This window comes from Nothoprocta perdicaria, unplaced genomic scaffold (assembly GCF_003342845.1).
Source record: "Nothoprocta perdicaria isolate Ctin4 unplaced genomic scaffold, notPer1 scaffold_165, whole genome shotgun sequence".
NCBI lineage: Eukaryota > Metazoa > Chordata > Aves > Tinamiformes > Tinamidae > Nothoprocta > Nothoprocta perdicaria.
This window is the reverse complement of record NW_020454816.1, coordinates 100,724-124,850: the sequence shown is the minus strand read 5'-3', so window position 1 is coordinate 124,850 and position 24,127 is coordinate 100,724. Positions and strand designations below refer to the sequence as shown.

The window sequence follows — 24,127 nt, the reverse complement described above, 5'->3', positions numbered from 1 at the left end:
GTCAGAAATGTGAAAACAGAGGAGGATTCCAACCCCCATGACTCACAACCAAGAAAGTTAGGTGACTCACAACCAAGAAAGTTAGGCAGGGAAGATGCACACCTTCCCCAAAGGGAATCTGTTGATGTGGTAGGATATCCCTCAGTGGAGTAACCTTGTCATGTTTTGCCAGTTTGTTGGATCGGAGCTTCCAAAACAAATTTTACATACTGTGAAAATACAAGTCCTTTTCCATAGTCAACCAAAGGGGCTGCGCTGACTGCTAGTGTGGTCCCTCTGGGATAACGAGCAGCACCAGTGGCTTCTTCTTTCTTACTATTTCAGCTGCTAAAAACTACACCGTTATCAATTGGGTGATTTATTCAGCTTTTTATACCTACTTATGTTTCTAATACAGCCTTGCTTACTGCAAGGCCATGCCCTTTGTTTGCTCTTCTCCCCTGGTCCTGTGTAACAAAAACCTAAGGTTTCCCCATGCTCGTTAACCACGTCCTCTCTCAGGACAAGAGAGGAACATTTTGATTTGCAGCTTTATTGAGTCTGATGCGATAAAAGGAAAAACAGCCAATGCTCGTTTTTGGCAATGGCCTTATTGATAGGAACTGCATTACACAAAACCACATTACACAAAACCACAACTCGTATTGAGGAAATTCTGTTCTCTGTTGTCCTGCTGACTGCAGCCTCAAACAAACATTCAGCAGGGCAACCCAATGATAATTCACTTCCCCCTTCCACCTTTGGCCCATGTTCGTGTTCGTAGTAAACCAATGCCCTTTTGCTTGCCTTAATCTTCATTCTCTGCTCCTGAACCCATGTAAGATGCCCTCTGGTTAACCCGCACTGAGTCATCACCACCTCCATGCTGCTCAGAAACCAGGTGGCATATTGTTTGACTTGGAACTGAGCAACACAAACACTACGTATGAAGAAACCGCGCTATATCCATTTCTACTTCTTTTAGTGGGCTTTCACGGGAGCTCAAGTGGAATTTCAATGGCTAATTATTACAGCTAGCATGAACCCTGTCCTAGCTTTCCATAACCCCTGGATCAAGGATTGCACATGCTCCCTTCCTGTCCAATACACAGAGCACGATGGGCTAGAGCGGGAGCCTCAGGCACCTGCACTAACCCAATGGGAGCAACCCAATGTTGGCATGGAAGTTGCCATCTAGGCTGCCCATTAATTCATTATATACCTGACTTCCTTTGTTATTTTACCAATTTACTGGACGAGGAAAAAMATTTAAAGTGCAATTTTGTGTTAGCCAGTGACAGTCCCTTGTAATCAACGCCGTTCTTCATGCTGCTGCTATTCTAAAACAGCAAAGAAATGTGGTTTGTAACAGATGCATCTTTATGCATAAGTTGGCATCAGAGTTTGGCTCTTTTCAGGAATAGTATTAATTAAGATAAAGAGACTCAATCTGTGATAGCTCCAAAGTATAACCTTATTAGAGATGGTATTTCTGTTTTGACTTCTAACAAATATGGAGCCAAAACCGCAGACTTTATGAAAAGTTTTATCTTTTAAATGTGATGTCTCTATAGTAATTTTAATATATATGATTTTATATACTATGACCAACTGGAATGTTGTAACAATAGCAGGACAGATGCATCACAATCATACACTGCCTCCATGTGATCTGAACGCTAGCAGTTCAGTACCTCCTAGCTGCAGATTCACCTAGCAGACGATATTTGTCTATTTAAACTACCTGTTAGAAATTCATCACAATATTTAGACTGGAATCTCAAGCACAATTGAAATTCTCACAAAATACTGTATTACCTACAAAAATACTCCCTGTGCCAGTCAAAAAATAATCATACATTATAAATATGTATTATCCCAATTGCCTAGCAGCTCCAGCTAAGCACAAATACCGGGGAGTTCCACTAAGGAAAAATGAGGTTATATTCTGCTAGGGAGGATCAATCTGTAACGAGTATCCTGATTTTTTTTTTTTAATCCCACTTTTTTCCACCCTTTATTTCATTCTCTTTGAATGAAACAAAGTTGACAAATTGGGCTGCTCATATCCAAACCACATGCTGTTTGACTTCATGGCACTTGTGGTTTTGGGGGATTCATTGTTTGCAGAGAGAAGATCTCTTGCCGGGAAGATCAGACTTCTGATGCAATCCCATGAAACCCACAAACCACCTCCCTGTTCAGAACTTCAGGGTCGGGGTATTTTTCCTCTTTCTGCTGAATTCTTGGCAAAGGCTTCAGATCGCAGGCCATGACTGGAATCATGAAGAAATCTGAAAAATTTGTTTGGCAAAACCTCTGGAGATTGTTCTGCTTAATCTGCAGAATGCTCCTTTCTGATCCTTTGCTACTGTGGAAAATGACTTTCTTGCTAATTGATGTCCCCACCCCTCTCACCAGGGATACGTCTAAGAGGAATGAAAATACATGTGTGCCCGGAATAGTCGAGGAGTCCAAGAATAATTCCTACCACCTGTATCAAATACATTTCTCTTCAGATCATTTAAAAGTCAAAGAGGGACCTAATTCCCGTTCCCACATGCCAAACTAAGATGAAAATTCAACAAGTTCTCAAATTTATATCCTCCTGAAGCACCGGTTGTAGCTGCTCTGCCATGGCCGTGTTCCACCTAGACTGAGTGGCCTAAGGTCATGCTGACTGCAAAGGATGTCGTGGTTATTGTGCAAGGTAACAAGGAGGGAACAACTCGAGATCCCAAAATTATGCAAGATGCCCTAGAGCATCCCCAGGCTGTGGCTAACGGGTCATTTCAGMGTGTAAGTTTGCAATGCAGAACACAGCTTTGCTTTTAATGGGTGCCTTCACGTATAGTCACCACCCAGCAGCATGTAAACACACAACAACAGTGATTTTTATACTTGGGAGTTGTGCTCTGAAGATAAGCAAGCCTTGTTCATAAGCCTATTGGGGAAAGGACTGTTTTTCAACCAGATACAAATGTCCCTAGGTGACTGCTCTAAGTGTATGTGATTTGTCCATTTTTCTGCACCAGCAAGGTGGTTCTGCTCTTGTGGCATTGAAGGAGATCATCTATCTGGTCAGGTAATGGCAATGAATCCTGGTTTAAGAAATTAGTCACAGGCAGCAGGTAACAAATACGAAATGCCCGAGTGCACCCAGGGACAGGCTCACTGCATGAAGTGCATTTGCTTGACCCCCCTGCTAACCTGCTGCAGCAGGAAAGAGGCAAAGCTGCTCACAAATGATTCATGGCACAGAGACAGGAGATGGRAAATCTGCATTCTGGGATTTTAAGATAATCTGCCATTATAAAAAAAACTCCCAAAGCCCCTGTTCTCACAAAAATTTTCAATTCCCAAACCCTCGTTGCCATGCACTGGAATAAATAACATCAAAAGGTGGGTGAATGAACAAAAACAGAAGGGTGGCACATGAGAAAAACCTTCCTCATGCCATGGCATGGATCCAAAACTACATATGGAAATTAATATCCTAATTAATAAGGGTTCACAACGCACGAAATATTAAGTGTAGTCAGAAATAGCTGAAGTTGTGTCACGACACGCTCGGGGCACACCAATTGGCACAAATGCACTAGATTTACAAAAATATTTGGAAAAATTTCCAGTCTTTTCCAGTCCTCTGTGCAAGGCTTGTATTCAAGTATCTCACAGCACTCAAAGCCAGTTTACAATGATGTGATAAACCAGCTACCAAATCCACTGTGTTCCTCCAGCATTCTTAGACACTGATGAAGCAAAGAGGAAAAAAAAAAAAAAAGATATACATGCCAGAGGATATTTGAGGGCCCGTAATTTCGACCTCGTGAAAAAAATTATTTTTCATCCTCGCCTGTTTTCTAGTTTTCACCAAGAGCTACAATACTGAGCAGGTTGGAAGCCAGCTCTGCTACTTCTGACCTAGGCATATGTTATCCTTCCACTGGGAACGCATAGAACAGCTTACGGTAACTTTTGTTTTCTTACGTACATCCTCTACTGCTGTTTTTCTACTTGCTTAAAAGGAAAAATGCCAGTTTTTGCCACCTGAGGTTTTAGCCCAGACCACGCCAACATAACAGCTACACTGTTTATCTGTTTGTTTGCTTCTTCTGCTATTGTACTTATAGTYTGTCTGCGGAAAATGTGAATCTTGACATACTTTCAGACTGCTATGAATAGCTATAATAAAGAAATTYTACTCCATATTGTATTTCAGACTTACGTTGGCTGCTCCCAATAGTTAAACCAAAGAACCAGAACCATCATTCAACAGCAGCTCTGGTATCCGCCCAACAAAAATTATATTAGACAAGCCAAAATCATGACTAACAAGAGGCTGAATTTGCAAATATGTCATATACACAGATATTAATCCCAGGGCAYGATCTGTCTTCCAAATTAAGAGATGCTTTGACAAAGTCCTGTGGAGCACGAAAGGCTTCGGAGCAATTTCCCATCAGGGCTTTCTACCCGGCACTTCAACCACTGCAAAGATGACGTATGCCCACAGTCCAAGGAAAAGGTAATAGGATATCTCAGATAAACTCATTTTGAAAAACTGAATTAAGCAGGAAGAGATAAGAATAACAATGATACGCTAAAAAAAAGGCAAAGCAATCAAAACTATAATTAACTTTTTTTTTTTTTTTTTTTTTAATCTTTGGCACCAATTCTGAAAGAAATATCCTTGGGAGGAAACAGGACAGAAAACTGAAGTCAGGAATCTTGAGTTCTGCACCTTGCTGCCACTGACTTGCTGCAGGCGGGCGGGACCAGCGCTGAGAGCAGCGCTTTCAATTTCAAGAGTCACTGGGGAACAAAACAAGATCTCGCAAAATCCATGAGACAGGCAAGCATGAAAAGGTAGGGGTTTTTATGAGCAAGCCATGCCAGGGATGCCGATTTTGAATAGCTGGAAGCGCTACCTCCTGTGCTGYTCAGTAAACTAAATGACACAGATTCACCACAAGAGTCACCAAATCCAGCGGAGCTTGGTTCCCATTAGCAACATGAACAAGGCCTTATCTAGCAACTTCCTAGTTTCTTTGGAAGCTTAGCTTCCCTCTACGGATTCCACAACTGAAGTCTCCTTGTGGCTTACTCACACTGTTCAGTCATCTTGGGATTTTTACAGCATCTTCAATGTCTTTATTTTCAGAAAATTATACGTATATATTGTGACAGGAGACACTAAATGTATTACAGAGAGAAACCTATGCAGGGCTAGAGCAGCTGTAGGAAACACATGCAGTTCAGGAAGCGCCTGCAGCTGAGGCCTGGGAGGAATAAGGTGCCTGCTGACTATTTAGATACTCCTCTACAGGCCTTCCTGATATCCACTGTTGGACATAGGACACAAGGCACAAGGACATTGTTCTGATGTAAAACAGCCTGAAAAAAAGATGAAAATGGGTTCTCATGTTAGAGCTTGTCAGAAGTGCTATGTGTGAAGCTTGGCTTCTTCCTGCCGTTCCTTAGRACACCATGGCTATGAGTAGACAGCAGTCATCCCTGAGCCACCATCCTTGCTCCACCAAGTCTCCAAGAACCACTACCAGCAGGCTAGCCCACAAGGAGAACGGGGCCGCTGTTGGGAGAGGAAGGAAGCCCCAGAAGAGTGAGGAGCGACCGACAGTGGAGCTTTGAGGGCCCTCGTGAGCCCATCTTGTTGACGGGCACCTCGCGGCCTGGCCCGGCCCTCCACAGGGCCCTGGCTGCCACATGCCGCCAGCGGAAGGGAAGCGGCGCTRCTGTGAAAGCAGAAGGGCAAACCAAAACAGAAAGGAAGAAAAAAAGTCAAATACGACTATAAACAAAGCGAGCAGCTGCCGCAATAAAGCAGGTCAGGTTATATTGCCTCTGCTCCAGGACTTGTATTTTCTTTTTAAACTGCTGGTTTTCAGAAAACAGTTTTTAAAAGTTTACGGAGCTCACATAATATCACGCTGTAAAATGTCCCGTTCACCTATAACGGTCTCGTAATATTATTTTATGCTGGAAGAAAAGCTGGCTTAAACTTTAAACCTCTGGAAAACTTGAAACATGTCATTGCGATACGTTGTCCCCTGCATACTCAAGCTCGTGATGCCTGAACTGCTGAAGATCTGAAGCTTATCTGATGCTTTTTAATCCAGAAATTGGGCTCAAGCCACAGGAGTATCAGATTCATGAGATTTCTGCTTCTGGGAAGAGTCTTTCCTACTCTAGGATTTCTGCCCCGAGTTTCATGAATGGTGGTGAAAAAGGGATCTCAAACGTGTGTTTATGTAATTGTGCCTTTCTGGTTGACACCAGAAGCTCGAGGGGAATGCTACGGGACAGGGCAAACCCCACTCGGAAGCCACAACAGCGCAATGGGAATCACCTACCAAACGCTCTAAACAAATCAGGGAGATCTGACAAAACAGAGGGCATGAAATCAGAGACGGAGCAATTTTCACGTTGCCATCACCAAACCTAAGCCTCAGCATTAAAGTACAACCTCCCATCACTGTGTAAACAGTAATTTGGAAAGCCAACATTTTCCAGCACTTCTTGAGGAGAGAACTTGGGTGGATTTCAGAGAAGACTGGGTTTGGTATCTTAAACACTTCCACAGCAAACCTCTGACCGCTGCTGAAATAATACAGCCTGCCTGAGCGGCAGCCGCTGCGGAAGCRCACGCTGCTGCAGGCAGAGCAACAACAAACCAGCACGACTCCAGTTCCTTTTTTATTTCACCTATGGATTCAGCTTACTGACAGCACAGATACACTGCATTGTATGGGTTGAGAAGTTCACCCTGCAAGCCCTGACTCAAAGCAGGGCCAACCCAGAAGCCACCTGTATTTAAGGTCTCATCACGGTGCCCAGCACATATTTCCCATATGTGGATTCTCTATGTCCCACATAGCAGATTAAAACAATAGATTATTACTAACAGTGTAGATAGTATTTAGGATCAGAGCATCATGCTCATTACTTAAGAAAGCTTGGCTAAATGAGCTTCTATAGTCCATAATCAAGGAGGTTATTAAAACTTTTCCCAAGCTGTCCATAAGCTCAATTCAGATTTTTCAGGTTTGAACTGAGCTGAGGAGGCTACAAGATTGTTTTAAATCAAAACCCAGTTTCTTCACTTCCTTCCTAGTATGAAATTTTGCAAAATGGTTATTTGCTTAGGAATGCTAAGCTAGATGCACCGAGTGCTTCATTGCATTTAAACTACTGTATGTGGCTGGGTAATGCTATGGATTTAGCCGAATTTCACGTTAGCTATTACAGTGTCAAACCAAATTCAAATACTTTCATTCACGGGCTACAGACCAATTTACAAAAGAGTCTTAAATAATGCCTGGAAGTCTGGAACTTCACCCATATGAAATGCTGTAATGTGTTTGCATTTGAAAGATATTTTCCTTCTTCTAGAGCACAAACCTGGCCAGACCTGGGACCGGCGTGTTGAGTCAAGTTTCCTGACCCACTCATCCCTCATTATTCTGATGGCCCCATAGCAAAGCAGTCTGCAGCATTTTTGCAAGCAAATGTGATTAGCAGACCTTTTAGTGCTTCTTCCCCAGCAGTTGCAAATCTTTTACTCCTACATTAAAATTCAACAGCTCTGACTTTCTTGGGTCAAAATTCCAGTTAAAGCCAATGCATCAAATAGAGGCAAGTGTTTTATCAGTTTCTGAGAGCAGARGAGGAGATAGCCATGAAATGGGAACAGAGGTAGCATTTGCTTGGCCAAAGAATTCAGTTTTTCTTCCTCTGTCCTAGCAATAATAACTAATAACAATCACTGTGCAATAAAAAATCTTAAAAAAACCAAGTTCTTGTAACACACAATCAAAACTATTAGTTTCTTTCATTAATTATCRCTTTCCAGTGTGGGGATGTCCATTTCTTGCTGCTAGCAAGATATTTTCTTGCTTTCCAAACGACCAGTTTGATGCATCTCAAAACAGATAGAACATGAGATGTGATGCTTGTTTACTTCTGTTCTTAATAACTACCCACCATTTTTCCTCCTATGCACTTTTGGTTTAAAAATAAACTTTTGTTTGAGGCTTAAAGGTGAAATGTCTTCTAAACTTATGTGGAGAAGCTTTTCCTCCCTCTACTCCTGTTCCATTGAGAAGATAGGATTTAATAAAGTCATAGCTGGAAAGAGGGGGTGTGAAGGCCCAGGAGAACATAAAAGTCTATCCAAGACGTTTGGAGCGCTCCACTGCTCTTACTTCATTCTCTGATGCTCCCTCCCCTCCACACAAGCAGCCTTAGTCCCATGTTTACTTGCTTACCTAACAGGTCTCCAGCCAGATCGTGCATTTATTCACTAGAAGAGACCAGAAGAGACTGGCAGTCCTCCTTGTCAAGGACTCTCCTGGGCAGGGAAGGTGGAAGATGGAGCAGACCATATGGCTGTTGTGCTGGAAGCTGTGCATTTCTAGCTCCACAGCTCTTGCCAACTCCACGTGCCAAGATATTTTTAAATATCATCAGATGTTAGGAAGGGCATATGACATAAGACACAAAGACCTCACCTCTTCCTGAAGCATTTTAAGGTATAACATTTCATAAAAAAGCTTCAGGTGACAGAATCGACTTATGATTGACTTCCCTTCTCCTTGACATAACCCAGGGAGATCTGGCGTACGTTCTAGGACATTAGCCTAAATGTTTCTTAGCCGAGTGAAAAATAAGTTTGTGCTGGATTTCTTGGACTTGTTTTTTAAATTCATTATTGGGGCTACGCAGAACTGCTAGAGGAGACAAGGAAAGCAGCTAGGGAGAAAGCAGCAACACTGGCAGCCAACACGCAATCGTTGTGCGAGAGGATCTGTAGTTGGAGATGGTTTGTAACACAGACACCAAGCACCCTGTAAAATGTTTCAGATCTCCCGAACACAGCTCCAATGGGCTTTGAAGTGTTGACATCACATAAAATAAAATGCATCACAGTCCAAATTATCGCACTGTTTTTTCCCCCCTCTCCTCACTTTGATGGCTTCTACAAAGCATTTTATACGGTTGAATAAATCTGAGTAACTCTTTACAAGTAAATCAAACCAAAATGCCTTTTTTTTTTTTTAAATATTGGACGCTTGCTCCTAGGCTCCTTTGAAAAAAAAATAAAGTATGTTTCCAAATACACTGCGTACAAGATGGTGCGATGGGTAAACAGCAAGGGAAATGAATCTCTCTCAAAGGCACTGCAATTTTTCACCCTCAGACAATTACTGCTTCCCAAATTAATGACCGCTTCGGTGATTAATTGACAGCCTGTATCTAAAAATCAATTGTCCTCCCTCTGATTAGGCTCCACCTTTTGGCGCGAGTGCCTGCGCGAAGTTTGCAAAAATAAAATTTGCAAATTAAGATTAATTTCTAATGGGCTCCTTGGCCAGATCTCCCTCTATGTTGCAGCAGATGGACTTTTGTGCGAAATATTTTTCCTTAGTTGCTATAGAAACATGCCAACATATTTCTGCTTAAGTGATTTGCTGGAGAGCTGTTTGTTGTGTTGCCCGGTGCTGACAGGAGTGAATCATTTTTAGTCTTCAATCAAGGCAGATTAAAACCTGGTCTCGAGGTGTCTTACCGCTGCTAACTGCTACTTACACGAGGGCCATACTGGTAAAGTCATTATGTCTGGGACATTTCAAGCATGCCTTGAAGTAAACCAGGCAGGTGGAAGCTTAAAGTTACCCAAACAACTAAAAGCTGAGGAAAAAACCCTAAGGAACAGGCAGAATAGTTATGATGACCTTTAAAAAAAGGGGGGGATTTAAAGATACTTGGTTCAGAGTGGCAAATCACGATGGAAACAACCTCAAAACATGATGCTGAGTGAGGGGCTGTGGCTGGCACGTGTTCTGCCACATGGAGCACGTCCAGCCTAGTCTCGCTCAAGTCCCACCACACACAACCCTTGTAGGCCACGGTGCCCCTCAGGAGGCCACAGTGCCTCTCAGGAGAACACGCGGCCTCTCCTCTCCAGGCCTCAGGTCTCCCTRCGATCCAACTCAGCAAAGGGCACGCTGGTGTTTTGGGATCTACTGAAGAAGGTTTTCTCTGAGAGGCAGACCTGGTTCTAAGGCAAAGGCGGGCGTCCTCGCCGTGCTTTCAGCAGCTGCGCGCGAAGCAGCAAGCCTCGAGCCTAGACTGAGGCAGGAATTCCCAATTCCCACAGAGGAACGTTGCCGAGATGTCCATGTTATTAAACTGCTTGTTAAACCTACAGCTACATTGCGCTGTTTTGGAAACAATATGATGTAATTGGATGTTAAAAAGCACATTTCTTAATAAAGCTTTATCTAGAGCTGGCTGAGAAGCTGCCTTCCCTTCGTTAGCGAGCCCTCGAGCCTTGCACCGGTGAGCCTGCAGAGGTGTTTGCAACAGGCTCTCCATCTGGCGCTCTCTCTCCATTTTAACATTTTCCTCATTTCTGTCCCTATTTTTCAAGCACGCTCCCACAGTGGCAGCTTTCCAACTCCTCTTACCTCCAAGAGGAGGGCAGGCTACCAGCTACCTTTATAGTTAAAGCCAATTTTTCTGCTTGGCCAGCTTGCAGGGGATCTTAGTCCATGGAATAGTTGATTTCCTGCCCGTGGCAAGTATATGACTCATGCCTCTAAAAAGTCTAACCTTTGCCGTCCCTCACTGAGATGTCTAGGAGGCCTGCAGGGCCAAAAAAGCTCTCTAGATATGTTTAATGTTATTTCAGAATGCCTAGGGCAATCTGATTTAAACAAAAGTTGCAGCAGCTGGAGGATCACAGAAGTTCACCCCAAAAGTAGTTTGGTTCTTGGTCATATGAGTATAAATCTAGATGAAGCCTATACAGTTGTTCTCTGTATACACTGCAGAGAAGAATCCTGCTTCAATCACTTTCATGGGAAAAGTGTATTTTTATGTCTTACACAGAAGATGATGCCATTAAAAAMCAATTTCTGCTAAATAAATGAATTGGATAATCCCCATTCCCAAGGAAGGTGATCCTCTTCCACTACTGTATCCTGGTGAGGCCACATCTAGAGTGCTGTCCAATTCTCGTTTCTCCAGTACAAGAAAGACAYGGACATGCTGGAGAGAGTCCAATGAGGGGCCATGAAGACGGTTAAGGGAACAGAGTGTCTCAGAAGCAGAGGCTGAGAGCGCTGGGCCTCTTCAGCCTGGAGGAGAGACAGCTCAAGGGCATCTCATCAGTGTGTGCAAGTATCTGAAGGGAAGATGCAAAGAGAATGGGGCCAGATTCTTCTCAATGGTGCCCACAGATAGTACAAGAAGCTCAAAGTGAAAAATGGGAAGCTCCATCTTCCTGGTGGAAGAGAACATGAGGAGATACTTATTTCCCGAGACAATGATTGAGCCCTGGAACAGGTTGCTCAGAGAGCTTGTGGAATCTCCTTCCTTGGAGATATTCCAAGACCCCCTGGACATGGTCCTGAGCAACCTGCTCTAACTGACCCTGCTTGAGCAGGAGGTTGGGCTAGATCTGTAGAGACCCTGGTCCAATCTCAACTATTCTGTGATCCTGTGCTAATACACAACTACAACAATCTGAATTCATGTCTACATAGAAACACGGTGTTCATTACATGCTTCTAGCAACTGTGTTCACCTCCCCAGAAGGAAGGGGAGAAATGCAGGCAGCAGAAGCACAGTCCATTTTACAGTCACTCAACCCCTTCCCCATTTGCTGACTCCCAGCTCACACAGGAGGAGATAGGGAAATCAGTGGTCAGACTAGGATCACCACCAACACTTGGCTTCCTGTTGCCCATCTCATCCTTACTGCAGGTGGGAGTCAAGTTAAATTTAATCAGGATTTGATGTTCTAGTAACTGAGAGGAATAACAGGAAAAGCAACTACAGAAAGCTGAAGAAAAAGATGCTRAGTGAAGTAAGCCGTAAACATATTYTTTACCCCAGCCTCCTTTAGACTCCTTCACATGTATTTTTAAAAGGGCTAAAATGAAGCTGCCAGAGCAACAAAATCCCTCTTCCATGCAAGTCTCTCTGCTTACAGAATTACCTTTTCTTCTTTATGGTAGAAAATTGAAGAAAATGAGTCAACACAGAGAGCTTGATGAACTACCTTGCAAATTCAAACACTAAGCTGGCTGAATGTCCTATTTTTGAAGGGAGAGGAAGCTTCAAATGTTCTTCCTCTTCAAAGCCAGACGGACCTTTGGACTGATCCCAGAGGTGTATTCTGGTGTTTCTGGGTTCGTAAGAAAAACAACAAATCAAAAAGAACAAATCAACATATCCTGGGTTATACCACCAGAGCTGGGTGCTTTCTGCAGAGCCAGCCAGAGGGACCTGCCTCCAGCAAGTGACTGATGGTGTCAATTCTTTATCCTTCTATAGCACCGAGATGGTGCTATGGAATAATACCAAACTCTAGCAGTCACAGAGTTCCTTTATCTAGAGGTTAGACCTGGCCTTTTAGAAAAAGAACCATTTAGGAAATGCATACAGATCCCAATAAAATTATTTCATTTTCTCTAATTGCTGCTGAAAAAGAATAGCCTTTAAAATGACAGCTTGCAAACCATCATATGTGCTGCCACATGCCAAACTGAGTGACACATAGGTAGGTAGATTATTAAGAATAATATGCAATGCTACAGTGACAACAGCCCAGGTATGTCACAGCCTTGGAAATGAAAGTCAGCTGTCCATCTGTGGAGTTGGCAGCTTCTCCCCAGTTCTGCTCAGAGCATGCTTGGAGACAGATGTGCAGATTGGTGTTTTTGTAATCAAGCAGTGCATGGCACACAGCCACGTGTCTCCAACTAATTTTGATGCATTTAGACGCAGGTTGCCACTACATTTCACATATGTCACCAAAATGAACATCTGACAGTCGTGGCAAGAACTGCGACTATTAGTTCCTACCCCCACTGCCTCCCCTTTGCCGATTTACACTTTCATATGGACTGTGTTTATGCTCCTATTGGGTTTACATTTATATCCATGCAAATGCTCATTACAAGCATATTTTAGTTTAACACACTAATATTCACATGAAAGGTGCTACATAAGATGTAATATCAGATTTTGTGAAGCCTACTGCTAGATCTCTAACACAGAGACATGCCAGAGAGGGGCCTAGGTAGTTTTCCTCAACAAAAATACATTGTATGAAAACAAAAATAAAGACAAAATTTATTGTAATATCTGTGCCAGCCAACTCCTTTATCAGGCTCRTTTTTCTGGGCTGGACACCTCCGAAGAAAAGAGCTTATTTTTGACCACATTTTCTTTCAGTTCACCTGCTTATAACATCCTCGCCCACCCAGTTGGAGAGCAATGACCACCACTCACATGCACCACAACTAACAAAACAGGCAAAATTTCAAGCATTTAATGCTAATCCAAGCATCTTTTATCTCAGACAAATAGTTCCCAATGAGATAAATAACATTTTTTTTTCCAAGAGCAGTGTGTGTATCCACTCACCCACAGCAGAAGTGGCCACACCAGGTTCTAGGATCTGAACATGAGGCAGTTTGCAGCAGGCTCTGCAGAGGAGGCTCTACATGTTGCTGTTGATTCCATAGGTGAGCCTCTCCTTCCAGGGGAATATTTATTCCYAGGCTGGCAAAGGAAGCCCACAAGCCTGATGATGACTAGGGGAAAAAAAAATACTCAGAACCTAATCAATGGTAGTAATTAAAAACACCTGTGACAACAAAAACCTTAAGAGCCTTGCTGAGGAGTTTGGCTGAAGTTCTGTCTTCAGGACCTTGGGAAGCTGTGTGAAGTTTAGCTGTATCCTCACAGGGAGACCTGTTTCAGATGTAATTCCTCCCAGCCCAAAGGGGTGGGAACCACTTTTGTGTCCTCCTAAGAGGTGACACTTCTATTTTTKCATCTGCACAGCCCAACACGACCTGCAGTTGAGGTGGACAAACTGCGGAGCTACTTCTACCTTAACAAGCTCGACCCCAGTCACTGGGCAGGGGATGTGATACAGGGGTCAGTGCAAGGCACATGAATCCAGATCAGGAGCTGGTGGCTGAATACAGAACCATGGGCACATGTGTGGGGCTACCCAAGAAAAATTTACTATGCATGCTTCAACAACATCAGTAATGCTGGAACTCCACTTTTGCACAGAAATATGCTCAAAAGAAGAAAGGTCTTGAGATGGACAATAGTTTCTGATGTACTTGGATTCAGGTGGAATGTTTGGGCATTACAATAAAACATTAATTCATGCTGGATAACAAAAAGAAACAGGAAACTCCCCCCACCTCTATGCAAGCCCTGTGACTTCTCCAAACTCAAATATGACACCCCCTTGCTTGGTTTCCGTGGCTCATTCACCCAGGTACCTCAGTCTTGTATGGTCATAGCTTTGCGCTGTGGCATCTCCTTGACTTGTGACAGATGTCAGAGTAGCAGCCACCACTGTACCCCAAGACAAAGCTACATTCGTACACAATGAAGAGGCAATAACTTGTTTCTTTACCAACCTGGATTGSGCTCACACTCATGTTCCTTTAAGCTGAAACAGGATATGCCATCGAGTAGGAAAAATGAGGCTGAGTCAAACCCTCAGCTTGTGTGAGGYTCTCCTGACTGCATCTGAATTACCTCCCCTTTCCCACCTGGAGATCTCCTCTCTTTGGCTTGGGAGAGCTGATGCAAACCAGCCTTGCACTACAGTAATTCCCGTGAGCAGAGGAGCCTCTCTTTGCCCTCCCATRCTTCAGTATTACCCTCCAGTACTGAAAACTGAACCTTCAGAGTGCCCCAAGTTGTTATGAACAACATTTAAAGCTAGTCTAAGGTGGGGATCTTTGAACATATAGTGCTCTGATATGCTGTATTAGGAGCCCCAGAAACCACAGTCCTMATCTTCTAATTCGCAAGAAGTGAAGCAAAGACAGTGATAATTAAATTTCAGTCTAGTCCTCAAAATTCCTCGTTCCATCCTTGGAAATCCCACATGCAATATTATTTATGAGGTTCTACAACAACAAAAAAAAATAGCCCTGCTGCAATATATTACTACCTATGTTTTATTTTATTTTTTTCCAAACACATTGCACTCCCTCCTATTAATTCTCTCACCTCTGCAGCTCTGCAAGAGAGGGCCCTCAGCAGGAGCGTTTGGTTTCATCAGCTTCCTCCAGCTGCCCGCTGAACATCCCAACAGCCATAAATAGATGAGTCACAGGCCCAGGGGAGAACCTCTTGCAAGAATATTAGGAAAACTCCTTTTTCCTAAGGGAGGAAAGGAGGGGAGATACCATCCCCTCTTGGAAAAGTTTTCTCGTGTGATGGCTCAATGTGATATATAGGCAAAATTCAAGGGTTATAGACACAGCCATGGGGCAGAYTTTGGTGGGCATGGCTAGTCTAATAGTTGAAGAAATTGGGCTTCATAGAAGCAGCTTGTACATCCTGTGATGGGTTTACACGATATGAGCAAGTCAAGGGCTAGGGTCACTAACTGCCAACACAAATCAGTGTCTCTCCACGGTCACCAAAGGAGTCATACCAGTTCATGCTCACTGGGGACCTGGGTAGCATTTCAAATCCAGTGTTTGTATTAAAAATACTCCACAATCAATACGCATGTGAAGATCTTTTTTGAAAAGCAAAACAAAATTCAGGACATAAATAATAATGTGCACATCAGTGCAAAAGCATCCATGCTTCTCCCACAAAGTTCCCACTGAAGTCTTAGCACAAGATGAAAACTGAAGCTAGTACTGTTTATTTTAGTAGGGCTGCAGCAAGAACAGAGGATGTTCAAAATTCAAGATTGCTGCTGTCTTTGAACTCCTCTTGAGTCTCATTTTTCTGCCTTTTGCAAACCGTAAGTTCCCTTTGCTCTGGGGCTGAATTGTGATTTTTTTGCCAGCTAGAAAGGGATGACTGATTGATAATACATATGGTTTTCATTAATTTTCATTGTTTTAATACAGCTTGTACCTTACATGGAAATCAATTAGGAATCCGGGTAAGAAAACAAGAAAACTTCTCTATTCAGAGTTGCTTGAAGGTGGGATTCACTGGAAATGGGAATATAGATTTTGCACTCAGGTAACTGAGTATATGTGGGATTGGACAAAGCAAATGAGACCAGTGATGTTCTCCTGTTCTCTCAATGTAACTTTGCACAGGAACTATAGAGTTGCTCAGTTCACTTCTCAAGAGCGCAGCTTAAATTTATTAAACCCATTACAATTTCCCTGTGTATAAGATGTATCACAGTCTGTGTCACAGAATAACAGACTTGCTAAAATATACTCCTTTTCCCTATAACTCTGACAGATTTAAAGTAACAAACACATGATATTGAAATAATATGTCAGGTAATTGGTCTAGCTGGCAGTAGTTAGAAGCAGTTTCTGTCACTTAAATTATGCAGAAATTTCACTAGAAAATGAGTAGGGGAAGATACAAATGTATCATCTCATGTGGGACAATACGTATCGAGATATGGCAGTTTATAAATATTGGTTCTCACTGAATCTTCTCGCTAGAGTGAACGGCTGAACTGTTGGCCTAGTTCAGTATCAAATTCCCAGGAAGAGAATCAAATCCTTCTGTTGTGGCACAGTTAAAGAAATTACCTTTTCCTTCAGAGATAAAAGCAGTTTCCTAGATGGTCCCATTTACTCTGATATTGTCCCAAACTCACTCTAGTCAGTAAAAAGGTCAAGACACCAATACTTCTATGAGTACTTTGGTTTAGCAGTCACAGGGGGAAAAGAAAACAGTTAAATATAGGAGTTACATGACTCTTGCTTTTGTACAAATTGAAAAAAAAAAGATCACAAACCAAGAAATTATTAATAACACTTAAAAGGTGTTATGTCTATTTTCTGCCAGGTCACCTTCTTAGCATAATACGATCTTCCAAAAGGCCTCAATGRGCTATAGACACATATGTTAATCACAGAACCATTACGGCTGAAAAACACCTTCAAGATCATCAAGTCCAACTGTAAACCCATTAGCACCATGTCTGCTGAACCATGTCCCTAATCTAGAGACCTAGATTAGGAAAAAGGAGCCTTCCCTGATAGCTAAGTGCTTAATACCCAATCTCTGCCAAAACAGCCCGGAACATCCTGGACAAAATCCTTGCTTAAAAGGAGTTAAACTTCCTCCAAGTCTGTTCCCAAGGGACCTTGAGCTTTCCTGGGAATTATTTTTTTCCTGCACGTTGGCTGGGAGTGACTGCCTAGGCCTTGGAAACACCAAGTCCCATGCCCCTGAAAACCACACTGTGGGGCATTAAGGTATCTTAAGGCACATGGTAGCTTCTCTTACAGGCACATTTCAAATAGGTGGAGGTTTAAATACTGCCAGTGAAAGCTACAGGCACAAATGACATATTTGTTTGTGTGAATCCGCACACGGCTAACCTTACAAAATGTGAAGCAAACCCTAATAATGGGACCCAGACCGAAATGGAAACCAGCTCTCCACAATGAGATACAGATCCTCGTGTCTGAAAAGTTTGCAGTCAGCTACAATAAAAATCACGAGCTAGAGCCCAGCCAGCCCCCGAGTCTCCATAAATATCAATTTTCCCTTTTTTATTGTTAGCAGAAGCAGCTTGGCAGTGGCATGCCACCACACTATTAGTAAACACACGTTATTATAAACACAGAACAGAGATCACAATAACCATCAAGAAAAAAAGGAGGAAGAAATTATCCAGCTAACCAGCTCCGAAGAAAATGATTCCAGGAATACCAGGGATTTCCAGCTGGAAGGGTCCTTGCTGTACACCTGGCTCTCCCTGCCACCATCCCTTGGGCTGGAAAGGCAGGAGAGAAGCTGCAGAAAGGCCCTTGTGGGCTTCCCGCAGCCTCCAATAGTGCTCAAGGGAGGATTTCTTAATTGCCAGCCTGGCAGCTGCTGTCAGCTTGACGGGGCTCAAGCTGTGAACCTTCTGCTTTTGAGCTGCCACTGATGATAACGAGATGCCCCAGGAGAATTTAGGTAGGACTGTGCTCATCTGGGATCCATTCATGTAGGGGAGCAGGAACTTTGGCTCAGGACACCAGTGAAGTGATGAGTCGCGCTGGTCACCACAACAACATTTCTTACAGTGTAACAATAGAGCCAACAGTCACAAGCACCACCAAAAAGGCCCTTTCTATGGTCACTGGGAAGGCACATTAGGGACTAGGTGGGATAAAGTTCCATAAGTTCCACCATCCGTAAAGTTCACAGGTGGACAACGGAGCCGTCACATGCCTGAGGCTGGAGAGGGAAACCTCAGTGGTGAAGAGAAGACTGGAAGCCCTATGGGGCTTTAGTGCTTGTCTGGTGTCAGCACTGAGGGAAAACCAGGAATGGCTCCTGCCACAGTGGTGGGCTGGGAACAGCTTCTACAGCTGCAGTTTGAGGAAGGAGGAGAGGTTGGTGTGTCTGGARATGGTGAGAGACCTTCACAGCAATCACGGTATGGATGGATGAGAGTTCCAGGTGTGTAAAGGATGGTAATATCTACACCAAGAAACCATGTGATTCAAATAAACATAAATACAGAAGTCTAGAGTGAAATTGGAGAAAAAGAGATAAAGGACAGAGTTCACTAATAGATCACAAAGGATAACGATGAATCCCCCTGTCTGAGTTTCATCTAGAAAGTGATCCCTAAACATGGTGAGACTGAAGAGCAAGGAGCACGCGCCGACGGGGCAATGTCCAGGATGGAAAGGAACTCAACCAGATGAGGAGCACAAGCAAGTAACTTTGAGATGGAAGGGTTATTGCTTGCCTTAGTCCTCCACTGAACAAAGACTCAGAAAGAAAAAGAAAGATAATGAAAAAAAAAGTACCATGATCTCTCCCTTCAGCCAAAGGCAATGAAGAAATAAGAGTGTCAAAGAGGTAATAAAAGGAGAATGTGAACTTGTGCTTCTGAGGGGGAAAAGAGGCCAAAGAGACTTACTGTATGGAAAGGAAAGATACACCAAAGCATGAGACATCATACTGCAATATCTCTATCTTCCTGGAACAGATCAGTAGGATCTGAAGAGTAAAAGGAGCAAGCAGAAAATACTGAGAGTGTTTTCTCTGGTGGCTGGGATGGTGCAGATGGAAGACGTAGRACAACATGCTTTGGGGAAAAACCTACAGTGACTGGAATGATATATTAAGGTAAATGTTGGCACTACATTTTCAATATAGCCATTGCAATCACCCTTGGTAAATGTCAATTACCTGTCCAGCATATTTAGGTGGTATAGTAACTTTCAATGATTTGTCACCTGTGCAGCAAGCAGAATAGGTGTATTTTATATAATACAACAGTGCTAAATGGGAATATAACAGAAAAAAAAAAACAGGTTCATGATCTGTACTTGTGATGTAGTTGTGGAACCTTAGCTACACTTTGGAAAACTTTTGGATCTGTTTTATATAGACGGCTCTGCAGAAATGTAAGTCAATATTCTTCTTTATTTGTAGAGAAAAAGAGGGGAAAATAAGTCTGAAAAATCGTGTTCGCTTTCTGCCCGCGGAAAAAAAAAACACTCTAYGACTTGTTGAAGTTCTCAATATTGGATGCAGATGAGCAAAATTGCTCAGCAATTTTAGCRACATCCCTATGGAATCTGGAAAAGCGGTTAGAAGTGGCAGTTTCACTGAAGGAATTGCTGGAGACAGATTATAAAGCCGGCATCTGCAGTTCAAAAAGAACAGCACTACCGGACTCAGCTGTACTGGCCCAGTGTCTTACCTCGGTCCTGTGGCTGGACCATGCAGCTAGCAGCAATTTCCTCTGGAATGTCCACTCCAGCACATCTGGTATGTCCATATGGGGTTGGACAACAAGTGCATTTGTTGGACATACTGTAGCAGCAGAGGTTAACACTAAGCCTTTAAGTGGTCACCAGCAGACTTTGAAGTTAACAGTCTATTAAGATGAATGGGGAAAATTCACACCTCTCGGTGCTATTGTTTTAGTTGGTCTCCAGACTCGGGAAGACAGCAGTGGATTGATTTACATTAAGAAGCCTACAGTAATGTTGGCAACCAAATGAGCTATGGAACTTAAAGAGAAAAAAAAAAAAAAAAAGAGAGAAGAGAAAAGAAAAAAAAAAGTAGAATCTGGAAAACACAGCAAGAATGGCAGAAACCCGCTACATCCACAGGACCCACAACCTTCCCAGCATGGCAGAGCTGGATGTCCTTAGGCTCTTTTAAATACATGTACACAGTTGCTCAATACACATCTTAAATTTAAAACAATACAATAAAAGCGGCTGTCACAGTGTCTAGCTGAGTGGGTAAGGTCATAAAGACAGATGGCAACAGATCAGCAAATGTTTTTTTACTACTTAGCAAATGGCATATACTTCTCTGACCAACTCTAGAGAGCCCAACGTTTTCTCAGTTTCACTTCATTTTCTTCCTTCTTTCRCTTTGTTGGAAAAAGCCTCTTGTTGGGGATGGGACAAGTCCGTGTAGTGGTGCCAGCTTTGAGTTTTTGACAGAAAGTCTCAGCCAGGACCTGAACTTACAGAAACTTATAAACTGCACTGGCACCTACCCGAGCCTCGATTAACTATTTATTGTTTCCTGTTATGCGTATGGATGTTCTTGATATTATATTGGTGGAGCGCTTGGATGTGGAACAAAAATCGTGGCTTCCAAACCCCCCAATTTTCATGTTTTCACGATTTAGCTACAACCGTTTGCAGTGGGGTCACAGCAGAATTAAAGTGCTACCAGGAACCGGGAACACGCTCAGCTCTGATTTCTTAGGCAGATGGATACATCCRAGGGAAGACAGACTGCAACGAACACAGCCGTGCAACCAGCCTCTGAAACACTTATGGTAGAGGCCAAGGGAACCACAAATATGAGAACGCCGAAACCATTAATGGTTAAGCAAATGCGATAGTGATTTACGAAGAAGCGTTAATCTAGTTCTGTTTGGGTTCCTGGTGAGTCATCCAAAATACTACAGCCAAGACATCATCAGATGGTAGCACGCAGCATGGTAAGAGAATTTAAAATTCTGTCAACTCTGATACAGAATTATTTAAGTCAACATATCCCTTTTCTTAGTGATTTGTGATTCAAACCGTACATTCTGTACACAATTCCTGTACAAGAGAAAAAAAATGTAGTCTCCGCTTTGAATATTTTTGCCCAGTCTCAAGATCCTTTCCCAACACTTTCATATTCTCTTGGCTACTACAAATAATATCAGGGGCTGGAAAAAATATTTCTAGAACATGAACATTTTGTGCCTTTACCGTAAATCCAGATTTCCCCAGCACAGATGCGTCAGTGTTTGAGCACGACGAGAGCGGCTGGCACCCGGAGATCCCACTGATTCCCACTGGCGTGGAGGCTGTTGGCACCCGGGGCTGCACATCCGAGAGCTTCAGGAAGAAGAGAGACGGGTCATTTCCTTTACACATATGGGGCTATCTGGAATTTAGGCTGAGCTTCCTATTGAAAAGGCACACGTGGTTCATTACTGGAGAAAAAGGAAAGAATTTAGCCGTGTGACACCTAAGGACCCATTCAGGTGTCTAGACCCAAGCACCAAGTGGCATCTTGGGGGAATGTAGGGAGGAAGGACCAAGCTCTTCTCAGTGGTGGCCAGTGACAGGACAAGGGGAAATGGGTGTAAGCTGAAACATAGGAAGTTCCATCTCCAGATGAGGAAAAACATCTTTACTGTGAGGGTGACAGAGCCCTGGAACAGGCTGCTCAGGGAGGTWGTGGAGTCTCCTTCTCTGGAGGTCTTCAAGACCCACCTCGATGCAAGCGGGTACTCTGTGCTCTGGGTGTCCCTGCTGGAGCAGGGGGTTGGACTGGATGATCTCTAGAGATCTGGATGATCTCTGCCTGACACTCTGCCCCAGCTGACGGCCCCACGGGGACAGGCTGGKGTCCTACACATCTGACATGGTGCTAAATGCCCATGAACAGGTAGCTGAAACACTCCAGTAGGCTGTCAGTCAGCTTGATGAGCCTTGATTTTAACTGAATATCAAGGCAGAATAAAAAGGCAGAAAGTGGTCAGGGTTGTACGAGCAAGCTCAGAGAAAGGCTTATCAAGGCTTGATTCACTAGCACCAACATATAATTTATTTTTGCTACTCAAAACCTGAAGATACTAATAGGAAGTTACATGGCTCTCCAGAAAACAGGAAAAAGAGAGCGGATGTTTGTGAACTTGGGGTTAAGAAAAACCTGGCAGAGGCAGATAGCATCTCTAATGTCATAATGAAGATAAGCACATGAAAAGGGCTACTGTGGCTTGCTGCTGGCTCCTAGTTGAGCAGTGGGTTTGTAAAATAATTCCCTCTGATTCATTTTCTGGTTGCATTATGGCTCTTCAGGCAATTATGGACTACCGCATGGGGTTTAAATGAGATTCCTGGGTAAACAGCGAGCAGCCAACAGACTCGTTTCAAAAACCAAGCAACGCCATTTATCCCCAATACTTGATGAGGATTATCCTTCCGCACCCGCCTCTCCCAGCCAACCACACTGGTTTTCACTGGTGTGCTCAAGCCCTAAAAAGTCACAGGTATTTTGAGTGCACARAGCCCCATTAGGGTTTTCCACGTGTATTCCCAAACGCCTCAGAAGCAACACAAAAGTCAGCTGCCAGGAACACCCCTATGGCTGGAAGCAGCATCTCAGAAGCCAGGCAGAAAGGTGAGAGAGATGCTGTGGTGTGAAAGCCCAGGTGAGCACTTTGAGCCTTAATGCTGCACTTAATTTCATTAATAATCAAGAATATATTGCACCGTGGTGGGCTGCAATGGTACCAGTCAAGGCCCAGCTCCTGCTGACAAAGGGAATCACAGAATGGTTAAGGTTGGAAGGGACCTCTAGAGACCATCTAGTCCAAACCCCCTGCTCCAGCAGGGAAACTCAGAGCACTGGGCACCCGGTTGCATACAGGTGGCTTTTGAAGACCTCCAGAGAAGGAGACTCCACAGCCTCCCTGGGCAGCCTGTGCCAGGGCTCTGGCAYCCTCACAGTGAAGAAGTTCCTCCTCATGTGGAGATGGAGCTTCCTGTGTTTCAACTTACACCCATTGCCCCTTGTCCTGTCACCGGCCACCAATGAGAAGTGCTTGGCCCCTTCCTCCCTACATTCCCCCTTCTTGTACTTATACATATTAATCAGATCCCCTCTCAGCCTTCTCTTCTCCAGAGAAAACAGGCCCAACTCAGTCTCTCCTTGTACAAGAGATGTTCCCGTCTCTTTTTTGCCGTCCGCTGGAAGCTCCACGTCCCTCTYATACTGGGGAGCCCAGAACTGCACCCAGTACTCCAGGTGCAGCCTCACCAGAGCTGAGCAGAGGGGCAGGATCCCCTCCCTGACCTGCTGGCAACATCCTCCTGATGCAGGAATACGACCTCAGGACATGCCCCAACACAGCAGCTCCACGTCGCTGCACTCAGGCTATTGCAGCAAGAAGGATGCTACGCAGAGCTGTGCTCCCCGCTCGTTCCTTGGCCCTGCAGACCGGGGAATTAACTGCATTAACGGCAGAATTTGGACCAAGACTTTCCTCAACTGACTGCTTAGGGTTTGAGTTCACCTGCAATAAGACCACTGAAGGAATCGAGTTGATCTCCTCCCAGGAAACAGGGAGAAATTTAGCTAACCAGGGAGAAACACGTGATTAAGGCCTCATATGCCAAACTGCTGCACCGTTACTGGTGGAATTTACAGCTTTTTCTTTTATTTCTTTGTGAAGGGTGGCACTGGGCTATAAAATATGTGCCATAAGCTGAAGTTGTTGACAAACCTATAGGGCTATTTTACTTGCATTGCTATAGTAAGTAACTAATGCTATGGACATACTACTGATCAGCTTTTATTAAATCACTTGCACTGGAAAATGCAAATCAATTAAAATAGAATTAGCAAATGAACAGTTTTAATGTAAGTTCTGCAGATTTTTCAGATCCCAAGTCCATTTTTTGGCTAATGAGAAAATAAGTATTCATTCAGTACTGTTTCAGATCTGGCCTCTAACGTACAAGAGAGACATCTCATGGGTTGGCTGAAAGCTATTCATCCGTGTTTTTTCCTCTCACTTCAATGTTTTGGTGTTTGTTTGGGTTTTTTTTTTTTTTTTTTTTTTTTATAAGGCCTCACTGTACATCCAAAGAATGATGAAACCTGT

The 24,127-nt window shown here is 43.5% G+C and overlaps 1 long non-coding RNA gene across 3 annotated transcripts in view; it reads right to left on the bottom strand.

Annotated features, from left to right (window-relative positions):
* LOC112944295 overlaps positions 1 to 17,843 on the bottom strand; it is a 20,377-nt gene extending 2,534 nt beyond the window's left edge. The window contains exons 1-3 of one of the 3 annotated variants that reach the window (XR_003248746.1): positions 17,671 to 17,843; positions 13,438 to 13,607; positions 10,997 to 11,188 (exon numbers count right to left, since the gene is read on the bottom strand). This is a non-coding gene — a long non-coding RNA (uncharacterized LOC112944295). Of the gene's footprint in view, positions 1 to 10,996; positions 11,189 to 12,011; positions 12,194 to 13,437; positions 13,608 to 17,670 lie in introns of those variants that run through there. The other 2 variants (XR_003248744.1, XR_003248745.1) reach the window with 2 other exon arrangements.
* Between the last annotated feature and the right edge of the window lie 6,284 nt (positions 17,844 to 24,127).